The sequence below is a fragment of the Heptranchias perlo genome, chromosome 14, assembly GCF_035084215.1.
Source record: "Heptranchias perlo isolate sHepPer1 chromosome 14, sHepPer1.hap1, whole genome shotgun sequence".
Classification (NCBI taxonomy): Eukaryota; Metazoa; Chordata; class Chondrichthyes; order Hexanchiformes; family Hexanchidae; genus Heptranchias; species Heptranchias perlo.
Window position 1 is genome coordinate 48,638,353 of NC_090338.1, and position 25,481 is coordinate 48,663,833.

At 41.7% G+C, this 25,481-nt stretch overlaps 1 long non-coding RNA gene across 1 annotated transcript; it reads right to left on the bottom strand.

Annotated features, from left to right (window-relative positions):
• Window positions 1-1,087: 1,087 nt before the first annotated feature.
• On the bottom strand, window positions 1,088-14,009 carry LOC137332137 (uncharacterized). The gene is made up of 3 exons (XR_010965598.1): window positions 13,882-14,009; window positions 12,886-13,032; window positions 1,088-2,041 (listed from the first exon to the last, which is right to left on the bottom strand). It is a non-coding gene; the product is annotated as an uncharacterized lncRNA (long non-coding RNA).
• Between the last annotated feature and the right edge of the window lie 11,472 nt (window positions 14,010-25,481).

Genomic DNA, 25,481 nt, shown 5'->3' on the forward strand with positions numbered 1-25,481 from the left:
AGAAAATTTGGCCATGGTTCCCATTTTTGATTGCAATCCTGTAAGCTGCCCCGCTCACACTGGAAGTGAGCATGTGTAGATATGTCAGATGAAAACAGTATCAGGTTTGTTTGTGATGCCCCTCAAGGTCATAGAGTCTGCCACCATTCACCTTCACAATTCACACATGAATAAAGTCACTTGAGAAAGATACTGGTGATTGTGGAACCATACCCCAGCAAAGAGGCAGAGGAGGGGAGAACATTGGCAGAGGGGGAAAACATCATGAATAAGAAAGCTATTGCTAATCAAGTAGGAGCAGCTTTTGGTGATGGAAGGTGCAGGTTTTCAAAAGTTAACCTTGACATGGAAACTAGCCTCACTAATGAAATGTACAGCAGTATGATCTGTATCCCAACAGCTGCAAATGCAGGCTCATCATTTCATTCAGGTACTGAACCTGTGTGCAATTGTTAATGAGAGTGAGGGGATGTTCGTGGCTTGGATTGAAGATTGTAGGTAGCATGGGTAAGGAAAGTCAACAATTTATTTAACAATTGTCTGAGGCATTAGAGTTATTCTGCGATTGTGGAGAGTATAGGCTCAGGTGGTAGTTTCAGTGCAGATGAGGAAATCTGAAGTCTACACTTGTAATGAAGTGAGAACGTTCTCTAAAAAAACATCAGCAAGTTATATAATGTACAATGAAAGGCAGAAGTGGGAAGAGATCGGAAAAGCAGATATACAGGAAAGAATTCTGGCAGACTGTTAATGTAAAGGAGATTCATGGCCTCGTTGTCTGAGACTCTCTGCTCAAGACCAGACTGGACCCCTTTCTCAATACCAGGTTTGAATGGACTCCTGGATGGACAGCATAGAGTAAGACAAAAACAGTTTACTAACATACAGCAACAAGTTAGCAAATGCTAGTCAGGCTTCAGACATATTGCAGCAGAGCAAGGTTTAAATCAAATAGAACTGTAATCAGATAAGTACTATATGGAATCTTACAAATTACAGCACAGAAAGCGGCCATTTGGCCTGTTATGCCTATGCCAGCTCTTTCACTGGAATTGTCGACTCCAATCCCATTTCCCTGCCCTTTCCCCATATTTGTATTTTTCTTCTTCAAATACTTATCGAATTCCCTTTAAAATGATGATATAATCTCTGCCTCAATAGACACTTCTTGTAAAGTCTTCTATGTTCTGTCTCTCGGAAAAAATTCTAACTTCCCCCTTTCATTCTTCGAGTGATAGTGCCCACCCTATGCCTTCTTGTAATTGATTCAACAACCAGTAGAAACAATATTTGACTATATATCCTCTCACAATGTTCCACAACATTGTAAACCTCTATTAGATCTCCATTAATCTTCTTTGTTTCAGTTAAAAATCCCCAGTTTTTGTGAGTCTTTCTTTGTAACTATAACTTCCCATTTCTGGAATTCTAGTGAATCATCCCTGTATCCTTTTATTGGTTCTAATGGGGTGCACAGAAGTGCATGCAACAATCCAACTGTGGTCTAATCAATGTTTTGTACAAATTCAACATCACTTCCTTGTTTTTTTATTCAATGTCCATTTGTATAAAATCCAGAATCTCATTTGCCTTTTCATAGCCTTTTCAATCTACACCAACACTGTTAATCTTCTATGTAGCTTCACCATAGATGTCTCTGTTCCTTCGCTCTGTTAAGAATTTTATCGTTTAGGGTATAATTCCATTCACTGTTCTTCTTTCCCAAATGTAATACTTCACATTTTTCTGCATTGAACTGCATATATCACCACCTAAGGTGCCCACTCCACTAACCTGTCTGTGTCTTTTTGCAATTGACTGCATTCTTCCTCAATTTGCCTTGCCCCGTAATTTGGTATCATCAGCAAAGTTCAATATCATTCCTTTTGCATTGTGTCCAAATCATTACATTTCACAGACAATAAGATTTCTGTTGTTTTGCGTTTCTTATTTGGTTGCCTCTTCAAACCCGGCAGGTTAACTCTCACCAGTACCACATCATCATATATGTGGACAATTAAATATTCCTTTGCTACCTGTTCTGGAAAGGAGAGATAGATTTAGAGATTGAGCTCAGGTAAAGCAAGAAACAGAGAGCATCTGGAGAGGCATCAACAGTCATATCCGAGATTGTGCTGCAAGCTGTCAAACAAACTCTACCAGGACAAACACGTACGATGGTCTTACTGTCCCTCCAGGTAACTATATTCCACCAAGATCAGAGTCTGGCTAGATTTTGAGAATGAAATTCATGACACTGTCTTTGCCCGTTGAGAACTGCAATAGTTCACTGTGGGCTTGACTATGGTGTTATCTTACAAGCCTGGATTGCTGAGATTTCTTATTTATTTTCCAAATTTAAATTGTTGCTCCGGCAAAAGAACTCAAGTCCAAATGCTCCTTACTGTTATTTCTTAGTTGTAAGCAATTTTACAACACCAAGTTATAGTCCAGCAATTTTATTTTAAATTCACAAGCTTTCGGAGACTTCCTCCTTCCTCAGGTAAATGTTTACATTTACCTGAGGAAGGAGGAAGTCTCCGAAAGCTTGTGAATTTAAAATAAAATTGCTGGACTATAACTTGGTGTTGTAAAATTGTTTACAATTGTCAACCCCAGTCCATCACCGGCATCTCCACATTATTTCTTCGTGTAAGTGAAACTATTTCTAAATCATAAAACAATTGTGATTCAAACAGTTGTGGATGTTTTAAGGCCCCTCAGTTCCAGAAGCTTTCTTAATAAAGATTTATCAGATAATTGAATCAAATCAATTTCCGTTTGTTTACACCAGTAATATCAGCGCAATCCGGGCAGAATTGGCCGAACCAGCGCAATAGATAGGATAATTTTAAACGTTAAGTGAGTTATGCCCAAAACCACTTACAATTGTATTTTCCACTATCTTTAACGTTAGTTCAAGATTCAATTTGTCTGGATCAGGCCCCGCCCACAAAACTGGCCATGCCCTGACATTCGCCCCAAAATTGCGACATTCTGCCGATTGCCCTGGTTCAGGAAGGCTGATTAAATTGCGCTCATTTTCTTAGGCAAACAGGCACCAGAAAGCACATTTTAAAAGTTTTTTCTTCTCAAAAAATATTTAATTTGCTAAGAAACTGACTGGTGTACACCAATGAAACGATTAAATAGTTCAGCATAATTTTTTAAAAATCATTTTCAGTGATTTTAAATCAGGTTACACACAGTTGGAGGCCTGGACACTTATTAAAAATGCTGATTTTGCTGATAAACTCATTTTCAGCTGCATTAATAAAACTGCACCAAGTTACTACTCTTAAATACATCAAGGAATAACTTTTAATGGAAAGAAAAACAATTACGTTGCCCGATTGCGCTGGTTCATGGAAGATTTTCGTTTGTGATTATGCAAATAAATTTTAGTGGAAACTTGAACTGTAACCTAACCAACGTAGCAATTTCAAGCGCATTTTGGACGCAATTTCCCAATTGCGCCCAAAGCGGAAACTCTACCGCACAGTTCTCAGAGAATGCAGCATTTGTACTTTGCTTGGTGGAAGATTATAATGGAACAAGGTGGCCTTGCCTGCAAGATGAAAACAGAGCCCTCCTTGAAGTATAATGTCTATGACACAGCTTATTCAGTTTACACAGCCTGAAATAAAAGGTGCTTTTGCTGGAATGTAAATGAATAATAATAAAAAAAACAAGAAGCTCCAAAGCACATTGAAAGCTTGCAGAATAAAACTGGAAAATGCTGGAAATATTCAGCAGGTCAGTCAGCGTCTGTGCAGAGAAAAAGAAAGGTTCGTATTTCAGGTGTAAATCCTTCATCAGAACTTGAAAGCTTGCAGGTTTGGTTCAGAACTTGGAATATTTCAGCATGAGATTCCAGATAGCTACATTCATCATCTTATCTGCTCCAGGATAATCCCTTTTTACGAGGACAACGATCCTTTAGAGGATCAGCATTCTACTTCTGAGGAAGAATGTTTGAAGGAAATAACCACCTTACTTCACAAATTCCAGCAAAAATCTTTGTTGGGTGGGATATGGTACAGACCAATTGTAACTGTCATGTAATGCAGAAAGTACGTGTGCTATCACACTGATTCAAATTGCTTGATTGCTTTCCAGATGTGATCCAAAAATAGGAGCTTTTGTATTACAGTCAGTACATTTAGTACAACACCTAGACTTTGCTAATATAGACCAAAATAAATGATATCACTTGACACAGAGATTAAGCCTGACCACTAAGATACAATAACAGCAGTGAAATAGTAAGAGAGGAAGGAATGAAACTGAGGATTTAAAAAAAACATTCTCAGGATGTGGGCATCGCTGGTATTTATTGCCCATTCCCCTAATTGCCCTGAGTGTGATACAACTGAGTGGCTTGCTGGGTCACTTCAGAGGACGATTACCAGTCAGTCAATCACATTGGTGTGGGACTGGAGTCAAATATAGGCCAGACTGGGTACGTATGGCAAGTTTCCTTTCATAAGGACATTAATGAACCAGTTGTATTTATTTTTTTACGACAAAACAATGTCTTCATGATCCCTTTTTTACGAATACAATCTTTTTAGTTCCAGATTTTTTTAAAAACTGAATTCAAATTCTCAAACTGCCATGGTGGTGATTTGAAGTCACATTCTCCAGATTATTAGTCCAGGCCTCTGGATTACTAGTCCAGTACCGTAACCAATACACTACCGTACCCATGGTGTATCGTGATTCATACCAGGAAGGATTAGACACCGGGTTGATATCAAGCACTGTCCACATGGATCAAGGGAACAGCAGAGCTACCAATGCACCTCCTAGTGGTAGGCACCACTGTGCATCAGTCATGGCTTTGAACAAGTTTCCTCCCTAGTATCTTGTAAGAACCCTGGGGGGCCTTAATGAAGAGAGAAAATTTAAACAAAAATAAAACATGGATAAACATTTAAAATTATACGGCAAACATAGTAAATGTAGCCAAGATGTTTAACCGTAGTGAACATCACAGCTGAGCCTGAACTTGTAATCAGCTATGTTGAAATAAATACACTTTCCAACAAGGGTCACTGCACGGGAATAGGAACCTCAGCTCTTTTATCTCCTTCACTATCCCAGAGTCAGTTACCATTCTCAGCCATGGGGGCAGTAAGATAAGTGAACTTAAGTCCACAGTGCAGGGTAAGACAGGTTAATGCATGGTTGGAGCAATGCTACAGGAGAGAGGCCTTCAGATTTCTGGGGTAGTCGGGATCTGTTCAAGATGGACGGGTTGCACCTCAACAGAGCTGGGACCAATGTCCTCGCGGAGAGGTTAACTCGTGCTGTAGGGGAGGGTTTAAACTAATTTGGAAGGGGGATGGGCACCAGGATGAAATATTAGGAGGAGAAACATGGTGCACAGAGGACTGAGAGGGATAAGTAGCACAAGAGTAAAGAATAGTTCAGAAATAGGAGGGATCAGACAGGGGGTAAATGCGAGGCAGTCCAAGATGAATTTGGAGTGCATGTGCATAAATGCACATAATGTGGTAACTAAGGTTGGTGAGATGCAGGCTCAAGTTGCCACATGGGATGATGTTACAGTGGTAATAACAGAGACCTGGTTCAAAGAAGGGGAGAATTGGGTACATAATGTTCCTGGCTACAAGGTATTCAGGAAAGATAGGGAAGGAAAGAAAGGAGCAGGGGATGGGGGTGGGGGATAGCAGTATTGATCAAAGAAACTATTATAGCACAAGAAAGGGACGATGTAGCTTTGGGGTCAAAGACAAAATCTATTGGGTTAGAATTATGGGCCAATAGAGGAGCTATTATGCTAGGTTTATACTATAGGTCACCAAATAGTGGGAAAGAGATAGAGGAGAACATTTGCAGGCAAATTACAGAAAGATGCAAGAACTATAGAGTGATAATGGGGGACTTCAATTATCCCAATATAGACTGGAACAGTAACAGTGTAAAGGACAAAGAGGGGAGGAATTTCTGAAATGTGTTCAAGAGAACTTTCTGGATCAGAATGTTTCCAGCCCAACCAGGAAGGAAACAGTGCTCGATCTAGTTCTGGGGAATGAAGTGGGGCAGGTGGAGCATGTTTCAGTGGGGGAGCATTTGGGAAACAGTGATCATAATATCATTAGGTTTGGAATAGTTATGGAAGAGGACAAGGAACAATCAAATGTGAAAATGCTTCACTGGAGGAGAGTAAATTTCAGTGAGTTGAAAAGGAATCTTGCACAGGTGGATTGGAGTCAAAAATTGATAGGCAAAACAGTAATAGAACAATTGGAGGCCTTCAAGGAGGAGATAGTTCAGGTACAGAGTAGACACATCCCTACAAGGGGGAAAGGAAGGGCATCCAAAGCTAGAGCTCTCTGGATGACTAAAGATATAGAGATTCAAATGAAACAGAAAAAGGAGGAATGTAAGGCTCATAATTACGGTAGAGAACCAGCCTGAATACAGAAGCTACTGAAGACATCTAAAAAAGGTAATAAGAGGGGCAGTGAGAGAGACTATGAGAATAGATCAGCAGCTAACATAAAAGGGAACCCAAAAGTCTTTTATAAACATATAAATAATAAAAGGGTAGTCAAAGGAAGGGTGGGACCGATTAGGGACAAAAAGGAGATCTTCTTGTGGAGACAGAGGGCATGGCTGAGGTACTAAATGAATACTTTGCATCCGTCTTCTCTAGAGAAGAGGATGCTGCCATTGTAGCAGTAAAGGAGGAGGTAGTAGTGATATTGGATAGGATAAAAATAGATAAAGAGGAGGTAATTAAAAGATTAGCAGTATTCACAAGCAGAAAAGTCACCTGTCCAGATGGGATGCATCCTAGATTACTGAGGGAAGTAAGGGTGGAAATTGCAGAGGCTCTGGCCATAACCTTCCAATTCTCCTGAGATATGGGGATGGTGCCGGAGGACTGGAGGATTGCAAATGTTACACCTCTGTTCAAAAAAGGGGAGAAGGATAACCGAGCAATTACAGGCCAGTCAGCCTAACGTCGGTGGTGGGGAAATTTTAGAGACAATAATCCGGGACAAAATAAATTGACACTTGGAAAAGTATGGGTTAAAAATGAAAGTCAGCATGGATTTGTTAAGGGAAAATCATATTTGACTAACTCGATTGAGTTCTTTGATAAAGTAACAGAGAGGATTAATGAGGGTAATGCCGTTGACGTTGTGTATGTGGACTTTCAAAAGGCATTTGATAAAATACAACATAATAGACTTCTAAGCAAAATTAAAACCCATGGGATTAAAGGGACAGTGGCAGCGTGGATACAAAATTGGCTAGGGGACAGAAAGCAGAGAGCAGTGATGAATGGTTATTTTTCAGGCTGGAGAGAAGTATATAGTGGTGTTTCTGCTCTTTTAATGACCTAGACTTGGGTATAGAAGGTATAATTTCAAAGTTTGCAGATGACACTAAACTTGGAAATGTAGTAAAAAATGTGAAGGATAGTAACAAACTTTAGGAGGACATTGACAGACTGCTGAAATGGGCAGACACATGGTAGATGAAATTTAACGCAGAGACTTGTGAAGTGATGCATTTTGGTAGGAAGAATGAGGAGAGGCAATATAAATTAAATGGTACAATTTTAGAGGGGGTGCAGGAACAGAGAGACCTGGGGGTGCACATACACAAATCTTTGAAGGTGGCAGGACAAGTTGAGAAGGCTGTTAAAAAAGCATATGGGATCCTGGGCTTTATTAATAGAGGCATAGAGTACAAAAGCAAGGAAGTTACGCTAAACCTTTATAAAACACTGGTTAGACCTCAGCTGTAGTATTATGTTCAATTCTGGGCACCACACTTTAGGAAGTAGGCAAGGCCTCAGAGAGGGTGCAGTAGAGGTTCACCAGAATGATACCAGGAATGAGGTATTTCAGTTATGTGGAGAGAGTTGAGACGCTGGAGTTGTTCTCCTTAGAACAAGAAGGTTTAGGGGAGATTTGATAGAGGTGTTCAAAATGTAGATAGAGGTTATGTTACTGCACTAGTAATCCAGAGGCCTGGACTAATAATCCAGAGTCATGAGTTCAAATCCAGCCTCGGCAGCTGGGGAATTTAAACTCAATTAATTAAATAAAATCTTGAATAAAAAAACAGTATCAGTAATGGTGGCCATGAAACTACCAGATTGTCATAAAAACCCATCTGGTTCACTAATGTCCTTTAGGGAAGGAAACCTGCCAACCTTACCTGGTCTGGCCTACGTGACTCCAGACCCACAGCAACGTGGTTGATTCTTAATTGCCCTCTGAAATGGCCTAGCAAGCCACTCAGTTGTACAATCTGGCTACAAAAAACCATAATAAGAATAAAACCAGACAGACTACCCGGCATCGGACCACAAGGCACTGGACACGACAAAGGCAAACCAAGCCCAGTCGACCCTGCAAAGTCCTCCTCACTAACATCTGGGGACTTGTGCCAAAATTGGGAGAGCCATCCCACAGACTAGTCAAGCATCTGCCTGACATAGCCATACTCTCAGAATCATACCTTTCAGCCAATGTCCCAGAATCTTCCATCACCATCCCTGGGTATGTCCTGTCCCACCGGCAGGACAGACCCACCAGAGGTGGCAGTACAGTGATATACAGTAAGGAGGGAGTGGCCCTGGGAGTCCTCAACATTGATTCCGGACCCCATGAAATCTCATGGCATCAGGTCAAAATTTGGGCAAGGAAACCTCCTGCTGATTACCACCTACCGTCCTCCCTCAGCTGGTGAATCAGTCCTCCTCTATGTTGAGCACCACTTGGAGTAAGCACTGAGGGTAGCAAGGGCACAGAATGTACTCTGGGTGGGGGACTTCAAAGTCCATCGCCAAGAGTGGCTCGGTAGCACCACTACTGACTGAGCTGGCCGAGTGCTGAAGGACATAGCTACAAGACTGGGCCTGCGGCAGGTAGTGAGCAAACCAACATGAGGGAAAAACCTACTTGACCTTGTCCTCACCAATCTACCTGTAACAGATGCATCTGTCCATGACAGTATTGGTAGGAATGACCACCGCACAGTCCTTGTGGAGACGAACTCACATCTTCACACTGAAGACACCATTCAACGTGTTGTGTGGCACTAGCTCCATGCTAAATGGGATAGATTCAGAACAGATCTAGCAGCTCAAAACTGGGCATCCATGAGGCGCTGTGGGCCATCAACAGCAGCAGATTTGTATTCCAGCACAATCTGTAACCTCATGGCCTGGCATATTCCTCATTCTACCATTACTAACAAGCCAGGGGATCAACCTGGTTCAATGAGGAGTGTAGAAGAACGTGCCAGGAGCAGCATCAGGCGTACCTAAAAATGAGGTGCCAACCTGGTGAAGCTACAGCACAGGACTACATACATGCTAAACAGCAGAAGCAACATGCTATAGACAGAGCTAAGCGATTCTACAACCAACGGATCACATCAAAGCTCTGCAGTCCTGCCACATCCAGTCATGAATGGTGGTGGACAATTAAACAACTAACGGAAGAAAGAGGCTCTGTAAACATCCCGATCCTCATTGATGGCGGAGTCCAGCACGGGAGTGCAAAAGACAAGCCTGAAGCGTCTGCAACCATCTTCAGCCAGAAGTGCCGAGTAGATGATCCATCTTGGCCTCCTCCTGATATCCCCACCATCACAGAAGCCAGTCTTCAGCCAATTTGATTCACTCCACGTGATATTAAGAAACGGCTGAGTGCACCGGATATAACAAAAGCTACGGGCCCCGAAAACATCCCAGCTGTAGTGCTGAAGACTTGTGCTCCAGAACTAGCCGCACCACTAGCCAAACTGTTCCAGTACAGCTACAACACTGGCATCTACCAGACAATGTGGAAAATTGCCCAGGTATGTCCTGTTCACAAAAAACAGGACAAATCCAATCCGGCCAATTACCGCCCCATCAGTCTACTCTCAATCATCAGCAAAGTGATGGAAGGTGTCGTCGACAGTGCTATCAAGCAGCACTTACTCACCAATAACCTGCTCACCAATGCTCAGTTTGGGTTGCAAACACGGACAAAAGAGCTGAATTCCAGAGGTGAGGTGAGAGTGACTGCCCTTGACATCAAGGCAGCATTTGACCGAGTGTGGCACCAAGGAGCCCGAGTAAAATTGAAGCCAATGGGAATCAGGGGGAAAACTCTCCAGTGGCTGGAGTCATACCTAGCACAAAGGAAGATGGTAGTGGTTGTTGGAGGCCAATCATCTCAGCCCCAGGACATTGCTGTAGGAGTTCCTCAGGGCAGTGTCCTAGGCCCAACCATCTTCAGCTGCTTCATCAATGACCTTCCCTCCATCATAAGGTCAGAAAGAGGGATCTTCGCTGATGATTGCAGTGTTCAGTTCCATTCGCAACCCCTCAGATAATGAAGCAGTCCGTACCCACATGCAGCAAGACCTGGACAACATCTAGGCTTGGGCTGATAAGTGGCAAGTAACACTTGCGCCAGACAAGTGCCAGGCAATCACTATCTCCAAGAAGAGAGAGTCTAACCACCTCGCCTTGACATTCAACGGCATTACCATCGCCGAATCCCCCACCATCAACATCCTGGGGTTCACCAATGACCAGAAACTTAACTGGACCAGCCATATAAATACTGTGGCTACAAGAGCAGGTCAGAGGCTGGGTATTCTGTGGCGAGATAAAAACTGCTAGTGCCGAAAACCTAAAGTAAAACTGAAAAATGCTGTAAGTATACCAGAAAAGAGAAAAGTGTTTTCATTTTCATTTTCTCGCTTTTCCAGTTTCCAGCTGCATTGAAGAGTTCACACCTGAAACACTATTTTCTCAGGGCTTGGTTGTTCGAGAGCATTAATCATATCCAGATTAGACATTCACAATTTTTAAGATGATCCACGTTCAAGGTTAATAATGCTGCATTGCTTTTAGGAACAGAGTGAGCAATACCTCTTTGATCTTTTGTTGAATGGGTGTCTAGTTTTTGGAATTCAACAGCATGCTGAAAAGAAATTGTTCACAATTCTTTATAAATTTATTGGCCGAGCACATTCTGCAATCAAGTTATTTGAACCCAATTACATTTCTTTTCCGATTTCTACGTAAAATGAAATAATTAAGACATTAATGTTATCCAGAACTTACTTTAAATGCCAATTATATTAAAATATCAGGTTCCTAATTCTAGTGATTAAGAGATGGAATTTTTGTGTGTCTTAGGTCCAAGAACTTTCATTTTTATGGCACTTGCACATCCTGTAAATTTCCAAATGGTTAAGCATTTGAAAAAGAAGGATATGGGGAAAGGTTAAGGAGTAAAGTAGGTAGCTCCAGTTGAACTATTATCAGCACAGGCATGCTGGGCTGATTGGCCCTCATCTATGCTGTAATTTGTATGGTTTTATGAAATGCTGAATTTTGTGTTTGAAATGGAAAATATACAAAATAGAACATGCCCGAAGTACCACTGTCATTTTGTTATGTTTTGGTGCAAAAATAATCCTGTAATCTTCAGATCAATGAAGGACAATCCTAGATAACACAGAGCTGACTTATGTTTAAAACTAAACTCAGTCTAAACACTGCTCTAAAAATTATAGCGATTATGTAGAATAAATTCCTCTAAACTTGTTGTGGTATTAATTAAATTGTTATTTATAGCACCACTGCATATAATGAATAGATAGGAGTGATTACAATGAAATAAACTTATCACTGGGTTCATAGAATCTACAGCATAGAAACAGGCTGTTCAGCCTGACCGGTTTATGCCGGTGTTTACAATCCACATGAGTCTCCTCCCACTCCAATGACCTCTTCCCATACTGGGGTATCACAATCAATCTGATCAATCCTCTCCTTACTCAGCATCCATGCACGAATACTTCTAATAGGGGTTAGTGGAGAAAATCAGAAACAAGAACCCTAGACCAACTCATTTCATCCCACCCCCCCATCCTGAGGAAAGAGAAGCCAATGCTGTGCTCCACCAGTTCCCCCACTTGAGATCACGTAACTCAGTACAGATGAAGAATTGAACTCAGGATCTCTTCCTACTATATATGGCTCAATACCACATGATGCACTTGCCTTCCAACAATGGGTGCGCTCCAGGAAGTATTTTCACAAAAGAAATAGAATAGGACATGGTAGATTTAAGCTGGTTGTGTAAAACTGGCCATCCATCATGGATGACAAAACACTGATTATGCTATTACCTAACTGGTGTGTGTGTCACTAACAGGAACGTCATATGCTTCACGGAGAGAGGCATCATTATGCATCATTCAGCATCATTATCTGTGACTAACAGGAAGCTTTAGAAATCCCATCATTTTGTGAGTATTTTTTACTTTTACAACCCAGCCTTAAAACAGCACTTTTGTTATATCCTGTATTTTAAAAATAAGTTTTACATGAATGCCATATATTCTTCGCCAATATTTTATTAAGTTTTCCCACAGGGCAATTAATACATTGAAGTCTATCCCTTCCCTTAAATACAATGAAGCATGTTATTACAGTCCCCACCACTTACACAACACAGTCAACACTTATCATGATGTGGAGATGCCGGTGATGGACTGGGGTTAACAATTGTAAACAATTTTACAACACCAAGTTATAGTCCAACGATTTTATTTTTAATCCCACAAGCTTTCGGGGGCTTTCCCCTTCCTCACCGCCTGAGGAAGGGGAAAGCCCCCGAAAGCTTGTGGGATTAAAAATAAAATCGTTGGACTATAACTTGGTGTTGTAAAATTGTTTACAACACTTATCATGGACAGCCACCTACATCAGGCAAATGGAGTTATGCATTTGCCATTATCAGAGGAGTCAATTACAAAGGCGCCGCTTATAACATAAGCGCTGGCTATTTTGGGTAGTTCATTAAGTACTTGCCCTGTACTTACCAATTTCAAAGACTGCTGATTTCAGCCCGAGGCCGGTCTTCAAGCAGTTTCAATCAGCTATTCACACCTCCTTAAAGTGCCATTGCGTGATGAGATTCTGGATGCAACTGCTAACAATTAGGAGAGGCAGTTGCTAAGTGAGATCTCCTGTTTTGAAAAAAATATGTTGGTTACCTTTTTGGTTTTTACCATCCCACCTTGTATAGTGGGAAAATCGCATCAACACCAATACGCCCATTATAAGCTGTGGGGACTGTAGTATGGGACTGACTGAACTCCTTGTAAATGCCTGGAGAAGAGGAATGATGAAATGCAAATGTCATTTGCTATCGGCCCAAAAATTTATCTCATTTGATGAGTCCAAAGTTTGATTTGTTGTGACTGGTGTTACAAGATACATTTTAAAGCTCAAGAGAAAGGGTTGAATCGAAAGACCAATTAACTACTCAGCTTTCAAGTTAATTTCTCCTAACACACTGACAATTATCTGACACGAACATTTGTTCTTTTCCTAGAACTATAAGCAGAACACATTTGGTATAATGTAACTTGAAAAAGGCTTGTTACACACTCATCTATAGGTGGGAATATAGATTGAAATTTAAACTTACATATATTTCCTATGAATGCAAGTCACAGACTACAATCTTACATTGAGAAATAATCCTTGGCTTCTTCAGTGGACAATGTAATGTGCAGTATTTGAAGTACAGGCTTTTTCCCTTCATATAACTGTCACATGAGGAATAAACCAGTCATATGACATTGTCATGAAATGTTACAGCTTTGAAGGTTGAGAAGTGAACATGTAGTGATGAGCTCATACTCTGATAAAAATCACAAATGCTTTCAATTTGCAATAAAAAAGTGGTGTGTTGTATGGATGTACCAGAATAAAAGTAGATTTATGTAGTTTCCCATTAACGCTATGGCCTGTAAATTGCTCCAAGCATCAAAGCAATGGCGCCCGCTGCTCATTCGACTTAAATAACTTACTGCAGATCAGGAGATATCTTTACTGCAGGAACTTCCTGTAATGTAAATCTGAGGAGAGCCCAGCGTTAACTCCAGCGAAGCGAAGACCCATGGGAGAAGCGAGGGGATCACTCTCTCCCCTCAACCAATCAGATCGCAGCATTTTTGACCTGCTGCGAATGGTTTCTGCAAGCTAGAACGTAAAACCAGGAAGTGAAAGGCATAACATTAAAATCATTTCAAAGAACAGTTATAGACAGCAAAAAATAAGAGGGTGAGAAATAATTGAATTAAATAGAGGCAGAAGGAAAAGGTAAACATTTTTTTTAATTTTCTTAATTTAAAAAAAAAATTTTAATGACCAAAAACTATTAAAATAAGGATTATTGAGGTTCAACATTTTTAAAGTTAATTTTTAGTTGTTTGGCAGTCATTAGGACTTTCCGCGCTGTTAAAACTTAGTTTAGACCTGTATTTTGAAGAGTTTTGTGGCGATATTAGTTATGTTCTTATATTCTGTCCAGCTGGAAACTAAGAAATAGGAGCATGAGTAGGCCATCTGGTCCCTTGAGCCTGCTCCACCATTCAATAAGATCATGGCTGATCTTCAACCTCAACTCTATTTTCCCACCCGATCCCCATATTCCTTGATTCCCCTAGAGTCCAAAAATCTATAAATCTCAGCCTTGAATATTCTCAACGACTGAGCATCCACAGCCTTCTGGGGTAGAGAATTCCAAAGATTCACAACCCTCGAAGTGAAGAAATTCCTCCTCATGAGTCTTAAGTGGCTTACCACTTATCCTGAGACTATAACCCCTAGTTCTAGACTCTCCAGCGAAGGGAAACAACCTCTCAGCAGCCCCCTCAGAATCTTGTAAGTTTCAATTAGATCACCTCTCATTCTTCTAAACTCCAAAGAGTATAGACCCATTCTATTCAATCTCTCCTCATTGGACAACCTTCTCATCCCAGGAATCAATCCAGTGAACCTTCGTTGCACCACCTCCAAGGCAAGTATATCCTTCAGTACTCCAGTTGAGGTCTCACCAAAGCCCTCTACAATTGTAGTAAGGCTTCCTTACTCTTGTACTCCAACCCCTTGCAACAAAGGCTAACGTGCCCTTTGCCTTCCTAATTGCTTGTTGTACCTATGTGCTAACTTTTTGTATTTCTTGTACGAGGACACCCAAATCTCTCTGAACACCAACATTAAATAGTTTCTCTCCATTTAAAAAATACTCTTTTTCTATTCTTCCCACCAAAGTGAATAACCTCACATTTCCACACATTATACTCCATCTTCCACCTTCTTGCCCACTCACTTAACCTGTCTATATCCCTTTGCAGACTCCTTGTGTCCTCCTCACAACTTACTTTCCCATCTAGCTTTGTTGTATCATCAGTAAACTTAGATACATTACACTTGATCCCTTCATCTAAGTCATTAATATTGATTGTAAATGGCTGAGGCCCCAGCACTAATCACTACTCTCTGTTTTCTGTCTGTTAACCAATCCTCAATCCATGCTTATATATATAACTCCCAACCCCATGAGCCCTTATCTTGCATAACAACCTTTTATGTGGCACTTTATCAAATGCTTTTGAAAATCCAAATATACTACCTCCACTGGTTCCCCTTTATCTACCCTGCTAGTTACATCCTCAAAAATCTCTAATAAATTTGTCAACACAATTTCCCTTTCATAAAATCATGTTGACTCTGCCTGATCATACTATAATTTTCTAAGTGCCCTGTTACCACTTCCTTAATAATAGATTCCAGCATTTTCCTGACGACTGATGTCAGGCTAACTGCCCTGTAGCTCCCTGTTTTCTCTCTTCCTCCTTTCTTGAATAGCAGGGTTACATTTGCTACCTTTCAATCTGCTGAGACCATTCTAGAATCTAGGGAATTTTGGAAGATCATAACCAATGCATCCACTATCTCTGTAGCCATCTCTTTTAGAACCCTAGAATGTATGCCATCTGGTCCATGGGATTTACCAGCTTTTAGTTCCATTGGTTTCTCCAGTACTTTTTCTCTACTGATGTTAATTACTTTAAATTCCTCACTCTTTTTGTTGAGAATATTGAAATATTTCTTTACATGTCATTGCTTATCTACTGTCATACCTTTTAATTTAATTTCCCAATCTACATTAGCCAACTCACCCTTCATACCTATGTAATTGGCTTTATTTAACTTCAAGACTTTAGTTTCGGTCTTAAGTACGTCACTCTCAAACGCAATATGAAATTCTATCATATTATGATCACTCTTCCCCAGAGGATCCTTTACTGTGAGATTACTAATTAACCCTGTCTCATTACACAATACAAGATCTAAAATAGCCTGTTCCCTGGTTGGTTCCATGACATATTGTTCTAGGAAACTGTCTCAAATGCATTCCATGAACTCGTCCTCCAGACTACCTTTGTCAGTTTGATTTGTCCAGTCTATATGAAGATTAAAGTCCCCCACAATTATTGCATTACCTTTGTTACAAGTTCCTATTATTTCTTGATTAATACTCTGTGCAACAGTATAGCTACTGTTAGGGGGGCTATAAACTACTCCCACCAATGTTTTCTGCCTCTTGTTATTTCTTATTTCCACCCATACTGATTCTACTTCCTGATCCTCTGAGCCAAGATCCTCTCTCGCCACTGTCCTTATTTCATCCTTTATTATCAGGGCCACCATCCCCCCCGCATTTTCCATTCTGCCTTTTCTTTCAAAGAGCAAGTTGGCGCTGGTCCGTTGATTCTGTTGATTGCAGCCGGCGATATCCCTCTAAAATGAAGCTGTCAGATTGCTGTGTTTGACTGCACATGTGCGAATGTTGGAACTTGCTCTTTCATTTGGCCACTAACAATGGTGACCAGTGTTGAGCTTATCGTTCTTCTTAAAGCAATTTCCGGATATGTACTATTTTCTCACTACGACTTACATCAAACAAAAGAAAATTGATCTTAAGCAACAATTCCTTCAATCAGATTCTTATCAAATACACATCATGTAAGATACAATTGTGAGTGACAACTTTCTGCCCCTGGTCCACTTAATAAACACTATGGCTGGGAAGTTCTTCATAGCTGCTCCTGCTCAGATGGCGTTACTTTGATGGAGGTGCAGCGGAAACCCCATTTACGTGAAGTAACCCCGGCAGATCGGGAACAACTCCGAGGAATTTCCCTGCCTGTTTCTTACTGTGAAAAGCTGTAAGCTTTGACCGTAAAGCCATTTAAAAAAAAATACGTAAGTGAAATTTACAAGCATAAAAATTAGGAGACTAAGATGAGAGGAAAGAGGAATGTCACTCACCTGCAAGTATTAAGAATAATAATTATATACCTTCATCACGCCCATATGTATATTTACCTTGAAAATTACCTTGAAAAAATTGCATTTGCCACTCGGTAGAGGTCTGTCTTCACCCATTCATTAGGCAACGAGGAGAGCAGAGGGGATCGATTAAGTCTTGCAGATCTATTTGGAGTATGTGTCTTTGGAAGGACTTATCTGTTTAGAGACCCACCATAGGGCAGCATCCCCCTCCGAATCTTTGCAGAAAAAAAACTACAGACTACTTTTTATTTACACACTGCATTCGCTCATTGACTGAGTAACATTAGTTGTAATCTCTCTTAAATGAATACCTGTTTGCTAAGTCTGCATTCCTTGACATCTTTGTAGGCCAGATTACACACAATCACTCATGGTTCCTATTTTAAGCAATCTACCAAATTATAACAATATGAAACTAATATCACAGAAAACACTACTTTTTAATTGTTCATCGCAATTAAAAGAAATTGACTAACATTAAGTTTCACTGTGAAGTGTGGAAAAGTGAACAAAATTAAATGGAATCAGACTACTTGCACAAGAGAAACTAATTTTTGAAAGTACTTCATTTATATTAAAAGTAGTCAGTTCTCCTTTCCCACCCCCAAAATAACATTTCTCCTCTTCCCTTATAAAAAGACATACTTGCTCTCAAGGCAGTACAAAGAAGGTTCACTCGGTTAATCCCGGGGATGAGGGGGCGGACATATGAGGAGAGGTTGAGTAGATTGGGACTCTACTCATTGGAGTTCAGAAGAATGAGAGGCGATCTTATTGAAACATATAAGATTGTGAGGGGGCTTGATCGGGTGGATGCGGTAAGGATGTTCCCAAGGATGGGTGAAACTAGAACTAAGGGGCATAATCTTAGAATAAGGGGCCGCTCCTTCAAAACTGAGATGAGGGGAAACTTCTTCACTCAGAGGGTGGTAGGTCCCAGGAAGCTGTGGAAGCTACATCATTGAATAAATTCAAAGCAGAAATAGAGAGTTTCCTAGAAGTAAAGGGAATTAGGGGTTACGGGGAGCGGGCAGGAAATTGGACATGAATTTAGATTTTAGGTTAGGATCAGATCAGCCATGATCTTATTGAATGGCGGAGCAGGCTCGAAGGGCCGATTGGCCTACTCCTGCTTCTATTTCTTATGTTCTTATCTCCTGAAGGCATTGACTCACTTATTGTGGTATGGTTCCATTTGTGGTGGTTACCACATGGCTTCTCAACCAAATGGTCAATATTCACATGAAAGCCTTTACAGGAAGTGCCAGCTGATATTTTGACCATAGAGGACATCACAGAAGGGACATAAAATATCCCATAATACTATGCAAAGATCAGGGAGTTCTCTCAGTGTCCTGGCCAATGTTCATCCCACAATCAAAACTGGCCATTTATCTAATTTGCCATACTATAAATTGAGTATTTAATCATTTAGCATAAATCACACTTCAGATTAATTCATGATGCAAGCTGAACATGAAAGGTCTCTTTGGCAAGAGAGGCATGACAAAGTAATGCTGGCGGAGCGGGAGCAGGCAGAGAAATTTCCGGGCTGTACTAATCTTCCCAATTTTCAGTTAAATACCAATTCAGTTGCCAAATAGTGCCCCCACTTGGCCAAAGTGATATTGCAGCATACATTTTAAAAAGAAAGAAAAACCCACTCACAATTTATTTTAGTTAATCCATGTTAATTAAAAGTATTAATTTTTAAACTTGCATGGAAGAAAGATTAAACTCGTATCTTAATGTGCACAATCTGTAAGAGTTTTCACCAATTGGAATTAGACTACAGGTAATTTCGGTGCAAATGCCAGAAAATCTGGTCTTAGCCTGTTCCGTGAGATGTATTGGGCCAATTGCAAAGCAATCCTAAGCAGGTTAAACATTTAGTTTGTCTGGATCCTGCCTGCAGGAAATGTAGAATGTAAGAACTCTTAACACTCAAGTTGAACAGTTTATTCTGCCAATCCAAATCGAGTTCAGGGTCTAGGTACAGACTGGTGATTACTAGACATTTACTGACATACAACAGCAATCGGAGCCAACATTTTCACCTCATCAATTTGGGTTAGGTCCAAATGCAGACCTAGTAGCCGGACAGTATTCCAACACCTAGTAGCCGGACAGTATTGCACCATCCATTTGCTTGGGAAGATCCTCTTGAAATCTTAAAAGAAACAAATCCAGAATCTGATATGGGGCAGTCTTACAAATCATATAGTCAGAGAATTAAGACCATGGGCTCGATTTTAGCACCCGCGATCGGGTGCGTTCCTGGCGGTGGGGCTACGGAAATCGGGGATTCCCGGGGCGGGTCGGGAGCCTGGCTCCAACCCGCCCCATTTCCGGGTTCCCCACTGACGCACTGACATGCGCACGCAGCCCCCTCAGATGTGCATCTTCCGGATGGGGGCCGCCGTAGCTGCAGTCATGACCTCCTCGAAGGACGAACAGCATCACCAGCCTCGCCGTCCACCTCTGACATGTGGAGCTCCACAACACAGTGCTGTGACACATCCACCTGCACAGCAGGAGGGAGGGCAACCGCAGAGAGAGATGCGTCGCAGAGGGCACTACCCTCGCCACAGGGTCCATAGACCGAGGCTCAGTTTCCTGGACCTCTCTGAGCAGCAGTGCACACGGAGGCTCAGAGTCACTCGACATGTAGTCGTGGACATCTGCAGCCTCCTTCATGCCGAGCTGCTCCCGGCTGGCCCGAGCACCATCTTCTTACCTGTCGCTGTCAAAGTCACCACTGACCTCAACTACTTCTCCTCCGCATCCTTCCAGGGCGCAACCGGGGACATCACAGACGTCTCTCAGTCGTCTGCACAAAAGAGCCCTGCAAATACACTTACACACAAACTGCAGTGACACAATGGGTAGCATCAGTTGTGGGTCTTCAGAGTGATCCTCAGGAAAGGGCATTATTGCACAAACCAGATAAGATTCGCAAAGACGTGGCAGTAGTGGTGCCACTATAATATGTGATGTGAGTTGGTCAGAAATTAAATAGAAGTAAAAACCATGACAAACCCTCAAACACCCTTGTGCATCCCCTTCATGCTCACGACACGTTTGCCTTACGCTTCCTACTGCACATATGTGATGCATGCCCTGTGGCTGCAGCACAGGTAGTGGCAGGTTGAGTGAGGCTGACCGTGAAAGAGATGCATGAGAGGGTGAGTATGAGATAGAGCCATGAGATTGTATGAGGATTGGGTTGAGTGGTAGTGGCGGGATGAGTACTGGCGAGGTCATAGAGTCATAGAGTTATACGGCACGCATAGAGGCCCTTCGGCCCATCGTGTCCGTGCCAGCCATCAAGCCTTGTCTAATCTAATCCCATATTCCAGCATTTGGTCCGTAGCCTTGTATGCTATGGCATTTCAAGTGCTCATCCAAATGCTTCTTGAATGTTGTGAGGGTTCCTGCCTCCACAACCCTTTCAGGCAGTGAGTTCCAGACTCCAACCACCGTCTGGGTGAAAAAGTTCTCTCTCAAATCCCCTCTAAACCTCCCGCCTTTCACCTTGAATCTATGTCCCCTTGTTATAGAACCCTCAACGAAGGGAAAAAGCTCCTTAGTATCCATCCTATCTGTGCCCCTCATAATTTTGTACACCTCAATCATGTCCCCCCTCAGCCTCCTCTGCTCCAAGGAAAACAAACCCAATCTTCCCAGTCTCTCTTCATAGCTGAAGCGCTCCAGCCCTGGTAACATCTTGGTGAATCTCCTCTGCACCTTCTCCAAAGCGATCACATCCTTCCTGTAGTGCGGTGACCAGAACTGCACACAGTACTCCAGCTGTGGCCTAACCAGTGTTTTATACAGCTCCATCATAACCTCCTTGCTCTTATATTCTATGCCTCGGCTAATAAAGGCAAGTATCCCATATGCCTTCTGAGGTGAGTAAGTGCAGGTAAGATGAGGATGAGCTTTGAGTGGGTGTGAGGAGTGATGTGACAGAGTAGTGTTGGCTGTGCAGAAGGAGATGTGGGGTGGGGCTGGTGATGTGGCAGATGGAGTGTAGGGGAATGAGTAAGTGTGCTCACTTTGGCTGACCTCCTTCGGTCATTGCAGCGCCTCCTGCACTGTATACAGGTGGGCGATATGTTGGTGGTGCAGGTGACCTCCTCTGCCACCTCGAGCCAGGCCTTCTTGGTGGCAGAGGCAGGCCGCTTCCTCCCGCCCGCCGGGGGGATGATCTCTGTCCACCCTCTCCTCCTCACCCCATCCAATAAGAGCTGGAGTGAGGCATCATTCACCTGGGAACAGCCTTCCCCCTGGGCTGCTCCATGCTGTAATTTTTCCTATTTCTTGCAGCATCAGTCAGTGGAGGACTGCCCCTTTAAATAGAGCTCCTCCAGCTGACAGACCTTACTGCGCATGCGCAGTCCGCCCGCCGCGCAGCTTAGCAGCAGGGAACTCGGAACAAGAGGTAAGTGGATCCAATTAGCCTGCAATTACGCGCGGAGCAGACGGATTTCACCGGGCGCGTTACTCACGCGCCCAATCGACCCCCCGCCACGAACCCGCCCCCATGGTAATATCGGGCCCCATGTTTTCCATGTTATTTTTTTGAACCATACTCTGATACAAGTGAACTGCATAGAATAAAGATCTATTTACACTTTCTACATTCATGAAGTTTCTACATTGTTACAGCAAAATTAAGACAAGTTTATTCCCAATTTCCACTGGGACAAAGTTTTCACTTAACAGCTGAAATAGTCTACGGCCAACATTTTGCAAACAGCATATATATTTCAAGGCCTTCAGCTAAAATATATTAGACATTTATGGGATTTAGGATGTGACAGCTCGATATTATGATATCAAAGATCTGCATATTGGTAGCAGGATTACAAACTGTATGTAAATTAAACCATTTTTGTGGACCAGGGCTCTAATTTACAACAATGTTGGAAAAACAGAGACTCACCTACCATATGGGGTCACCTTTATTCTTTGACTCTGAAACATCTTCCATGTACCGATGGAGTGGGCCAGCATTCATCGTTTGCCTGGGGAGAATCACAAAAGGATGAAATTCCATTTAACTTCATGTTATGAGATTGGGAATGTCACCCATGTGATTCCCTCTCCATGTATTAAGTAGAACTTGTAAATCATCAGTTCATTTTTGCCTAAAAGATACTTCAAAAGGAAAGAGAATGCTAGTAATCAGCCCATGGAAGGAGTTTAGGGGATGGATAGGTGAGAGTACAACATATGGACAAACAAAGGTAAGTAATCTTTCTTTTTCACTCCGGGCACCCTGCCTACAATGCTGGAGACGATCAAACTGTGGCGTGGTATTAGAAAGGCTAAAATGGTGACTCATAGATACAATAAGTAATTCCCTTTCACGTGGTCAGTCTCTGACATCCAGATCCCCTTCAGACGAGATGGTTACCTCCAAGGCAGATTCCCAGGCTGAACAGTCAAGGAGAGATAGGGGAGGAGCCCAAATGGTAATGGAAAGGGTGACAATGCTGGTGATGCAATCAAAATTCTGGTCATCAATTCCAGCCATTTAGGAGCTGGTGCCACGAAGCCCTTTCTGGGGTATCTGAACCTATCCCAGCAGTTGCAGGAAGTGAAATGAAGATGGAATCAAAGTTGCAAGGGCATATTGCAACAGGCCCTGCTGAATTTTATGTGGAATAGGCTGAGGTCTAAAAGGTCAGGCACTAGTAACTTAAATATCAGTCTAATCCAAATTGAAAGAACTTGCATTTGTATGCCACCTTTTACATCCTCAGGACTTCCCAAAGAACTTCACAGCCAATGAAATGTGGTCACTGTTGTTATGTTGGCAAACATGGCACTTTGTGCACACCAAGATCCCAGAGAGGTCAATGAGATAAATGACCAGTTCATCTGTTTTGGTGGTGTTGGTCAAGGAATAAATGTTGGCTAGGACACCGGGAGAACTCCCCTGCTCTTCCTGAAAGACTGCCAACGGATCTTTTACATCCACCTGGGGCTTTAGTTTAACATCCCACCTGAAAGACAGCACACCTCCGATACAGCAGTCTCTTAGGACTGCACTGAAGTGTCAGCCTGGATTATATGCTGAAGTCTTGGAGTGGGGCTTGAACCCACAACCTTCTGACTCAGAGGTGAGAATGCTACCACTGAATTTATGATGTGTGTCTTACTTCAACATGTAAGCTTCAAGATCACTTTAGCAAGATTGTTGTACTATTTACTGCCAATACCAGCACTGGTGTCTTCTTTCAGTGTTGATGGCACGAGGTCAGAAATTGAAACAAAGAGATAGTGCGCTTAGACCACGATAAGCATAAAAGTTGCAAAATAGTCTTTGTTAGGTTTCCTCTCAACACTCAAAATTTGGTTATCTGGCCACCACTCAAATTTCTGTGCCTATAGAATTAAATAAAAAGGACTGTGTTTTAGTTAAAATGCACAGAGGACTGAATTTAAAAATACAGCAAGAGTTAGCAAGTAAGTTATTTACCCTATTGGCCTTCAACTGTTGGAATACATCTGAGGCCAATGAGTCCAGAGGACTGTTCAGTTTTTCAATTGGATATTTAAAAATAAAGCTGTATGGAAAGAATTGTTGGCTTATTACGCAACGTTGGTTATACAGGACAATAATCAATCAGCCTCCTATAAATGGACATCAAGCTAATTAAGCCAACTGCATAGTTTACATTTATGTTAATTTCACAGAATATTTTTAAATTAACAAAATGTTTGCCCTACCATAGAAATTAAAACCAACCAAAGTATTTTATTTTTCTCACTGGTGTAGTATTCAGCACTTTTACATTGAACATAAGAATATAAGAAATAGGAGCAGGAGTAGGCCATACGGCCCCTTGAGCCTGCTCCGCCATTCAATTATATTGTGGCTGATCTTTGACCTCAAGTCCACTTTCCCGCCCGATCCCCAAATCCCTGGAGTCCTAAAATTTCTCTCTCTCAGTCTAGAATATACTCAATGACTGAGCATCCACAGCACTCTGGGGTAGAGAATTCCAAATATTCATGACCCTCTGAGTGAAGAAATTCCTCCTCATCTCGGTCCTAAATGTCCCATCCCTTATTCTGAGTCTATGTCCTCTAATTCTAGACTCTCCAGCCACGGGAAACATCCTCGCAGCATGAACCCTGTCAAACCCTCTTAGAATCTTAGATGTTTCAATGAAATCACCTCCCATTCTTTGAGAGATCGGGAAGCTTCATTAAAAGGCATGATGGTGGATAGGCAATGGCTAACATTTAAGGAACGAATGCATGAATTGCAACAATTATACATTCCTTTCTGGCGCAAAAACACAATAGGAAATGCGGCCCAACCTTGGCTAACAAAAGAAATTAAGGATAGTATTAGATCCAAAGAGGAGTCATATAAAGTTGCCAGAAAAAGTAGCAAGCCTGAAGATTGGGAGCAGTTTAGAATTCAGCAAAAAAGGACCAAGAGATTGATTAAGAGGGGAAAAATAGAGTATGAGAGTAAACTTGCAAGGAACATAAAAAGTGGACTGTAAAAGCTTCTACAAGCATGTAAAAAGAAAAAAGATTAGTCAGAAACGGGGGAATTTATAATGGGGAACAGGAAAATGGCAGAGCAATTAAACAAATACTTTGGTTCTGTCTTCGTGGAAGAGGACACAAATAACTTCCCAGAAATGCTAGGGAACCAAGGGACGAGTGAGAGGGAGAAATGAAAGGAAATAAGTATTAGTAAAAAAAAGTGCTGGAGAAATTAATGGGACTAAAAGCTGATAAATCCCCAGGGCCTGATGATCTGCATCCCAGAGTAGAAAAAGAGGTAGCCATGGAAATAATAGATGCAATGGTTGTCATCTTCCAAAATTGTATAGATTATGGAACAGTTCCTGCAGATTGGAGGGTGGCAAATGTAGCCCCACTATTTAAAAAAGGAGGGAGAGAAAACAGGGAATTACAGACTGGTTAGCCTAACATCAGTAGTAGGGAAAATGCTGGAGTCTATTATAAAGGATGTGATAACGGGACATTTAGAAAATTTCAACGGAATTAGAGAAAGTCAACATGGATTTATGAAAGGGAAATCATGTTTGACAAACCTACTGGAGTTTTTTGAGGATATAACTGGTAAAATAGATAAGGGAGAACCAGTGGATGCGGTTTATTTGAATTTTCAGAAGGCCTTCAATAAAGTCCCACATAAGAGGTTAGTGTGCAAAATTAAAGCACATAGGATTGGGGGTAATATACTGGCATGGATTGAGAATTGGTTAAC